Raw genomic sequence first — 8,266 nt, 5'->3', positions numbered from 1 at the left:
GCAAGATGGGCGAATCAAATATGCACACTAAGGGACTACTAGCCCAAACGTAACCAGTTTACGAATTATCCGTGTGCTGCGCATGGTGTGAGCCGTCTCTATAGCATTGGAAATTACACGGTTGGAAAAACCGAGGCTCATGGTAGATCAACAAGGGGAATTCCATTCCAGGTAGCCATCCATCAGGACGTCAAAAAGCATCTACTCGCCCACGAGCGCGGAGACTCATATCAACGCCTGCCCTTCATGAAAAAGGCAAACACGCTGCAAGCGTTCAATGTTCTGTTTAGCATATTATTTCATGAAAAGTCTATTGCGACGAAATTGTGCACATTACAACATCGAAACAGAAAAAATGTTGTAGTGGCCTAGATATTTTTCATCCCTGCCTTGTGTGAGACAGGTTATGGCACAGATATTACTATTAGTGGGTGATTATCTTGGGAGATGGTGGGTGACTACACCGTCTTCCAACTTCTTGAAGGGCTATCTTAGTTCATTATAAATACGTTCCTTTCCTTACTGCGTTGTCTCCTCAGCGAAAAGACTGGTCGCTAACTGAACACGCAAATTCAACATGACGTAATGCAACCGTGGAGCTGAAAGTTACAAGAAATGTTTAATATATTCGTTGTCAGCAAAAAACGGTGCAATATAGTAGTTGTGATATCAACACTAATGACGTCATAACAGTGTTTGTGAATAATTTCCTTATTGTAAGAGTGGCGCGCTTTTCCTTGTTTACTTGGAGCCTACGTTAGTGTGTGTAGTGGACGGCTTTGAATGAGCCATCAAACTGAAAGGCCGGATTATGAGTATTTGCTTTTAGATGAATGCGTCCAGTTCACTGCAAGTCACACCTCATAGTAGAATTTCATCCTCAGTGTTTAGGATGGGGGTAGAATCGTTGTTAGCTTCATTTATTTTTTTTGTTGCAATAGACGCTGCAAAGTGACATGACCTCCAAACATTTTGCTAGGGCTTGCAACAGAGCAGAATTTCATAGTGAGATGGGCTATTCATATTTAGAGGGAAACTCACCTCATGAATGCAAAGTTCAGGGAGCCTGATTCAGGAGTGCTTTGCGTTCAAGTTTTGGATAATTTTGGGGACGTCTTCCATGTGCCCAGGTTTTGTGATGAATTATATGTTAAAACATGTTAGGTAAATTGGGGGTAAGTCCTGCCCCATTCGGCACAAGATTCGGGATGTCTTCAGGCTTGAGATCTGGCTGACATATTTGCTATAATTTGTAGGTTGTTTGATTGCTTGAAGGCAATTTCCACTAAGTAGACTGAGACGGCGCCCCATGAAAAGAAAGCCATAGCATGGGAGTTTTATGCAAGCAAGTAAGCCATATGAAATCCTTGAAAATATTTCTATTTTCGGTATTATCATTCTACTTTAAATGCATCATTTTGACAACCATAGGTTTATTTGCTGAAAGGAAAGAAATGCGGTTGAATTCCCCAAAACGTGACAGCAGGTAGAATTTTCTTGAATGTAGCTGTTACGCGGGGAGTTTTCAATTATAAAATATCGTCGTTAGGTTTCTTGATTTTTCACGGTTCGCTCTCAGGGGACATCCCCACAGTGGTCACCATTTATGTCACGCGGAAAATTTCCAATACTATACCATCGTCTTCGTTTCCTTCAGCCTGATTTTTGCCGTCCGCGTAACTCGGAGTGCTGGCTTGTCATTTTTTTTTTAGCAATATTGTCATGCTCACCCGACGGATTTCTCAGACACCAAACGGTAATCACCAGATTTCCAAAGCCCGGCTTGCATAAAAGCAACAAGCACCGTGGCTGACTCATTTTGGATGGAGTTCCTGCATGGTTTTGAAGTTACGCACTCGCACAATGACGTTGTGTACCGTATGCCTTTCCGTATACCGTATACCGTATACCGGCCTTTCAATCCACGGCTAAACAATTGCCTACGTACTACGTAGAACTTTCTCCACCGCTCCTCGCGAGGAGTCATAATGCAAAAGCGTATGTGACGCATTTAGTTCGCGGTGACAAAAATCCTTTCATTATACTCGAGGAAAATTCACAGTCGCCCCACGCTGTACGAAGTTTACGGGTATCTTTGATTTGATGTGTAAATGTTGGTCTGACCGTGTCACGTGCACTCTCATGGCACAAAATGCAGGCCGCACACCGTCGATCTGCTATTTTCCTCCAGACTGTCCATTGAAGCGCGTAGAAAAACGCCAGGCAGGGTTCGCCACGTCATATAACAACACACCTTAGCCACAGAGTCATGTATTAAATATACCAATTGTTGCGATACGATGTAAGCGCAAAAATCATACGAATAGCTGATCAGAATTTGTGCGCGAGCACGTAATCTCAAAGAAACCTACGGAAAACATATTCTTAATAATCTAAAAGGAGAAAAAGGGGCCAGGGTTCTCAGAATCGCCAAAGGGTCGATTCCTTCGCCGGGCTTACATTTTGCCGAGGTGAAGGCGTCGAGTAACCAGCCCCCGACGCACCCGGCCGATAAGGCTCCCACACCGTGCCACCCACTGTCTGAACGTTCCCGTGTACTATTTGAGAATGCTCTGCACTGGCTGAACGTATCCTACTTCTACGAGGTCGGTGTTTTTAAGGGGCAGGCCCCCTATTGATCGTACTGGGGAGCATGTCCGGAATGAGCACTCGGGCCAAACGTAGTAAACAAAAACCGTACTCGCACATCGAAAAACAGCAGGTGGCCCGCGGCGGATTGATGCGCCGCGCGCCGCATTTGAAACTAACCTATTCAACCCTGTCCCCGGGATCGCAAAAACACACACGTCGTACGAATAACCCAACTGCACTAAAAACATAGCACGTGGCCCGCGGCGGATAAATACGCCGCTTGCCACACAACCATCAACAAGCTGTACGTTTCAGATCCGGCTCACTTCTTTAGGCTACAAATCATAACACTCGCCGTGATAGGGGATAACCATGTCCGCGGAGGTACGTCGAAGATACCCCTTTAAAGTGTTTTGCAATCACGTCCAAATTTCCGATAGTTTATGGGCATCCATTAGGCGTATTTCGACACCAGAAACGTGTGTCTAGCTTTTCTTATTTCGGAACAGTAGTAGTTTGAGGAACAGTGCACGGCGATCTACGGCCGTTGCGGGCGGCGGGCGGCAACTAATGATGCCGCGGGATGCACTGCCTGCCGGCACTCTCACATTGGCAAAGTCAGGTATCATATGTATATGTATATATATATATATATATATATATATATATATGATCAAAACAATAAATTATATAGCGATTTTACTCAGCAGTTAACAATGAAAACACCTGCTCAAATTTTGTGTCCCCACAGGGATGCCGTCGTAGGTATGATGTAAAGTAAAAAAAGCGATTTTCCGGCAAATTCGACAGTTGATCTGCCATAATAGGGGCAACTGTTTTTTTTTGTATTACCTAACAACATGCAAGTTAGTATCAATTGGACACCTCGTTGAGACTAATCCATTGGTGCTTTTTGCTAAGCTCTATCTTCATCAGTTTAGAAACGCCTGGGGGTGGTGGGGCTCGCATTCCCACTCTGTTACTCCGCGGCATGAAAAACCGTGTGTCAGAGCGACGGTTAAGGAGGAAAATCAGACCATTTGCGATTTGTGGGAAACGGGGGTAAGCGTTGTTTACCTCTGTAAACACCAGATACAGTGAATCCCAAAGTGAACCGTAACTCGTTGAGACGCTACGTCATAGGCTGCAATGATCATCACAATTTGACCCCGCGAGGGACCCATGATGGCTGGCAGGGTGTGCGGTCGCGCGCCCACGCGCTACCACTCTATTCCGGTGATCTGGTACGGATCGGGCGTATTTTCGTACATACTGTTTACTTCGCCTTGCTCTTTGTTTGATGTAGAAGGGTAAAGCTAAACTTCACTGCCCAGTAAACACGGCGGCTAGCTGGAGAGGGCTGGCCCGGCGCGCAGAGCCGGGCACGGTCGGTAGCGGGGTGTCGGTGTGCGGTGTGCGGTACGCGGTGTGCGGCTGCAAACCAGCGCTGCAGGCGGCGGGCATCTCGGCCCGTCCAACTCACCCAGCACCGGTGGATGGAGTCACAGACGCAGACAAGCGGGGTGCAAACGGGTCGTACCAGTCTGTTATACAGATGCGCATTGGCGCAATGCATGCAGATGCTCAGTGACATGCAGGAAGGCAGCGAGAACCTTGCCAAGGTGGTATCGGAGCCATAACCGCGGAAACAGGCGGAGAGGAGATGTAGGAGGGGGGAGCGTTTACCCCGCACAAAATGTTGGACGGCGGAGTGACGCCCCCCCCCCCCCTCCCCGCCCTCCCCCTCCCCCCCCCCCTCCCCGCCCCCCCCCCATTCCCCGCAATCTAGGCGTGATTAAGGTTATGCTTTCCCTGTACAACACTGAGCCAACTTCAGGAAAATTTTCAGAAAAATGGAAATAAGGCCGGATTTCTGCCCACAAACACTATTCAGCCTTCAACTGTTATTGCATACTAGCATTTCCCTCATGCAAATGTCGTCTGCTGCAGTGAGTTCCAAGTCCCCGCGGCTCAGTAAAAGTTGATTGCTTTGAGGGTACTGGTCAAACTGACTCATTGCCGGCGCGAGTAGTCACTGCACTATTTTGTGTATGTTTAAGCTTACTATTCTTCATTACCATGCTCAGCAAGCGCACCACGTGGAAGAGATGTACAGACCAGCGCACCCCGATGTATAGGTGTCTGCTCCTATCAATCACCCACGGTACGAAACAGAAATCTGCCGAGAAGAGACCATTCGACATACACTCGTCAGGTTAGCAACAGGTTCGAACTCATGTTCAGATACATGTTCTCATCTTTGACCAGCTCTCAGTCCCGTACTGGGTCTTGCCGGTGTGTTAGTTATTTTGCTCTTTGTGCTGAGGTCAAATATCTATATGTGCACACGCCTGCGAGAATCGAAGGAGACCGTTTTCAACTATGACCTGAGACCCGCTACAGCTCAAAATCGACTAGTTGAAAATGAAAAATGAAAAGGAAACCAAAGGTTATACGAGACCCTCATTTTTCCTTTCAGTCCAGGTAAGTCCGAGAGCGAGGATGTCCCCCTGCGCCCTTCTCCCCCCTTCTGGATCTGCACATGGAAATATGTCATTGAAATGTTTACGGTAAACCGGTCATATCTCCGATTAAAGATTAACTTTGTACCATGACAAACCATTCGTGAGCATTCAGTAAGGAGCTCGTGGGCCGAAAAGATGAACATGGTCACTGAAACCTGCGATTAACTGGAAGAGTAAAAGATAACAATGCAGTGATATACCATTTATTTTGTTACCTTTCAGTGGTCATTATCGATCATTGAGACCCAAAAAGGCGCTGCAGTATCTGTGATTTAGACCCAAACAGGCATTGCAGTGTGTGCCATTGAGACCCAAACAGGCACTACGGAGGTGGGGAATCATAGTGTCTGACATGAAAACAACACGTGGCCACTGCTGTAATAACGCAGAGTTACTGCGCGGGCTGTTTCGTAGATATTGTGTCAAGTATTCGAGGCCTGTTAGATCACGATTAGCTTCAATATTCAGGCGAATGTGGGTTCTGTTAGGCTTTGTACTAGTGAAAGAGCACGGCAAAGCTCTGGGCACATGGACGCTATAGCACACACGTTACGGAAGTATGCAGACGAGGTAACAGTATCACGGATGGAGCACTTGTTTCAGCTATCGTCCGCCTCTGGCGTGTCAGTACCTGGCTGGCCGTTGCGACCAGTTATCTCGTCGCCGTCCGCGGTCATGTTTTCTGAGCGAGGACAATCTGGGCATTGGGCCACAAGACCGGCTCTTGACGCTTGGGGAAAAGCCCGTCTTATTTTCCAAATTACCCGAAGCGCTGCGAATGATTGCAGAGCATGCGCGCGCTTCAAATCATTCGAAAACTGAAAGAGCACTTACAGAAAACAGCGATAAACACAAGAAAACAAACTCAATAGTAATTACAGCAAGGACAAGCAAATGCTCAACCCGAATAGCTTAGCTGGTACGGCGATGTGCCCACAATCGGAAGACCGCAGCTCTAATCCTAGCAATACTACAGAGAGACCTCGAACATGGCTAAAAGCCAACCATCATCCAGCTCTGTTCAGGACTCGATAAGGTCTGACGATGACTGGGAGCTAACAGGCTAAAATATTGTGTACGTACATTCTGACGCACCAGACGAGAAAGACAGCTGGAACTATTCATCCGTGACGATGCCGGGACCCGTGAGGTTTCGAAACGTTTACAAGGTCTGATTTCCTCTATCGGGGTAAACAGATAATTGAATGAAATTGTAATATTGATATCAAATAGTATCATACAATTAATGGAAGAACATTACCTTTGAGGAGAATAGGCTCAGCGTTAATAGCGATAGCATCTGACATATAGCACACCGACTTTCTTCGGTAATACGTATTTGAACAACACAAAGCACCTAAACACCACCATATCTGAAAATAGTGCCGCCAACATTTGGAAAATATGGGCGAGACGGGCTTCCCAGGCAGTTTTTTGCTCACCCCCCCCCCCCCCCCCCCCCCCCCCCTCCCGCTCCCTGAGACATCGTTGCCGCGCCCCTGATCAATGCTGGCGGACGGCCGGCGGCGGCCGGTCCGACGGCTGGCCCAGACCGCCGTGGCCGTCCAGCCGCCTGGCGCCGCCGAGGTCCTGTGCACGCTTTGTCAAGCCAGAGGACGAGTCGCAGGCGCAGCAGAGACGTTGAAAAACAAACTGTGCGGCCAGTGTCGGGTGGTGCAGTACTGCAAGGCCCCATCATGCAAGAGCAAACCTATCGCGGCCAGCGGCTGGCGAGCGACGAACGCAGGTCGCGAATGTGACGTGACATCGTCGGCGGCGGGCGGTGCGACTTTGGGAGAAAAAATCGCAGACAAAATACGTATGCATAAAGTGCGTGTTTATAAAGTGTTCGTAAGCACCGCTCAAAAGGATCAGGCTCGTTTCACTAATGTATGTGCCCAACATCCCGTAAGTATTGGTCACATAAGATGAATTTGCATAGATAACACTACAATGCGTGTGTTCCGGGATAGATCCCCAACCAGCATGACGAATGGCACACTCTCAACTGTCAGGTACCCCGAGAAACCACGTTGCGGAATGCCTCGCGTGGCCGAGATCCACGGCTTACATAGGGTGTGGGCCGGATTGATACAAGCCTTTCGTGCGCACCAGCCAGCTAAAGCGCCTAGAACACCTGATTCGGAGTCTTCCATCGCTCGGCGGCCGGCCTCGGCCCCCGAGTCAGCGTGGCCGCCACCTGCCATCTAGCGAGAGTTCTCCGAATCAGTTGAACCTTGGTGCTGTCTACAGCCGAAGCCGGTGCCTTGCACAAATACGGTGTCCGTCTGCCGTTCCAAGCTCCCGCGCCAAGTTGACCGAACGGCACGCGAGCGCCGCACCACCGCCGGGTGAAATGTTGGCAATTTTTCTGTTGCGTAAGTATGGTCCTCAATACGTCATTGTTTGATTACGTCATCGTACCTCGCATAACATGGATTGAGAGCCAATTGACGTCCGTCGCTTTATCTGGAAATCGTGCTCACGACGCTAGACATGAACGACTCGGCAAATATATTTTTGCTCGGTCTTGGGTGTATTGGGTGCTCGGGTGTGTTGGTCTGAACGTTAACTCAGTTAGGTCAAATTTTCAAGTTCCTAGGTCATGACCTGCTCAAATAAGGTCAAACAAGGTCAAGTTACAGGTCGGTCTCCGAAGTGCACCCAGAACCTAGATAACCGTTGCTAAGCAGTAGGTCGCATGCTCATTTAAGCTCATTGACCTTGATTGACCTTTTGAAGATCAAGGTGACCAAAATCATACAAGATCATTTTGAGTTTGGCATTTGACTAAACGGCAAAGATTACGCTAGGCAGTATGTTCCTAAAACTAAATATTGGCCTGTGTCATTTTAGGTCAATGACCTGTTCTGACATCTAAAAAGCCCATGGAAGATGCATGATGCGGTTCCTGCTATCAATAAAGTCGAAATGAGCACTACAAACTATCCCATGCAGCAAGCCCTAAATAATGAAAACAGGTGGGTTTTAACCTTGGTGTGACCTTGATGCCAGACCTTAGGTCTATCTAATTTGCTCATTCCAATGTTGTTTTGCCTAAGAAAGCATCTCAGAGATGTATGGCTTCCTCTAACACTCCGTTGTTGTATCAGATTGAAGGATTCCTTTGGAATTGCCTGCACTGAAAC

Source organism: Pollicipes pollicipes, unplaced genomic scaffold (genome assembly GCF_011947565.3).
Source record: "Pollicipes pollicipes isolate AB1234 unplaced genomic scaffold, Ppol_2.1 Scaffold_7262;HRSCAF=8765_pilon_pilon_pilon, whole genome shotgun sequence".
Classification (NCBI taxonomy): Eukaryota; Metazoa; Arthropoda; class Thecostraca; order Pollicipedomorpha; family Pollicipedidae; genus Pollicipes; species Pollicipes pollicipes.
Note: the sequence above shows the minus strand (reverse complement) of the source record.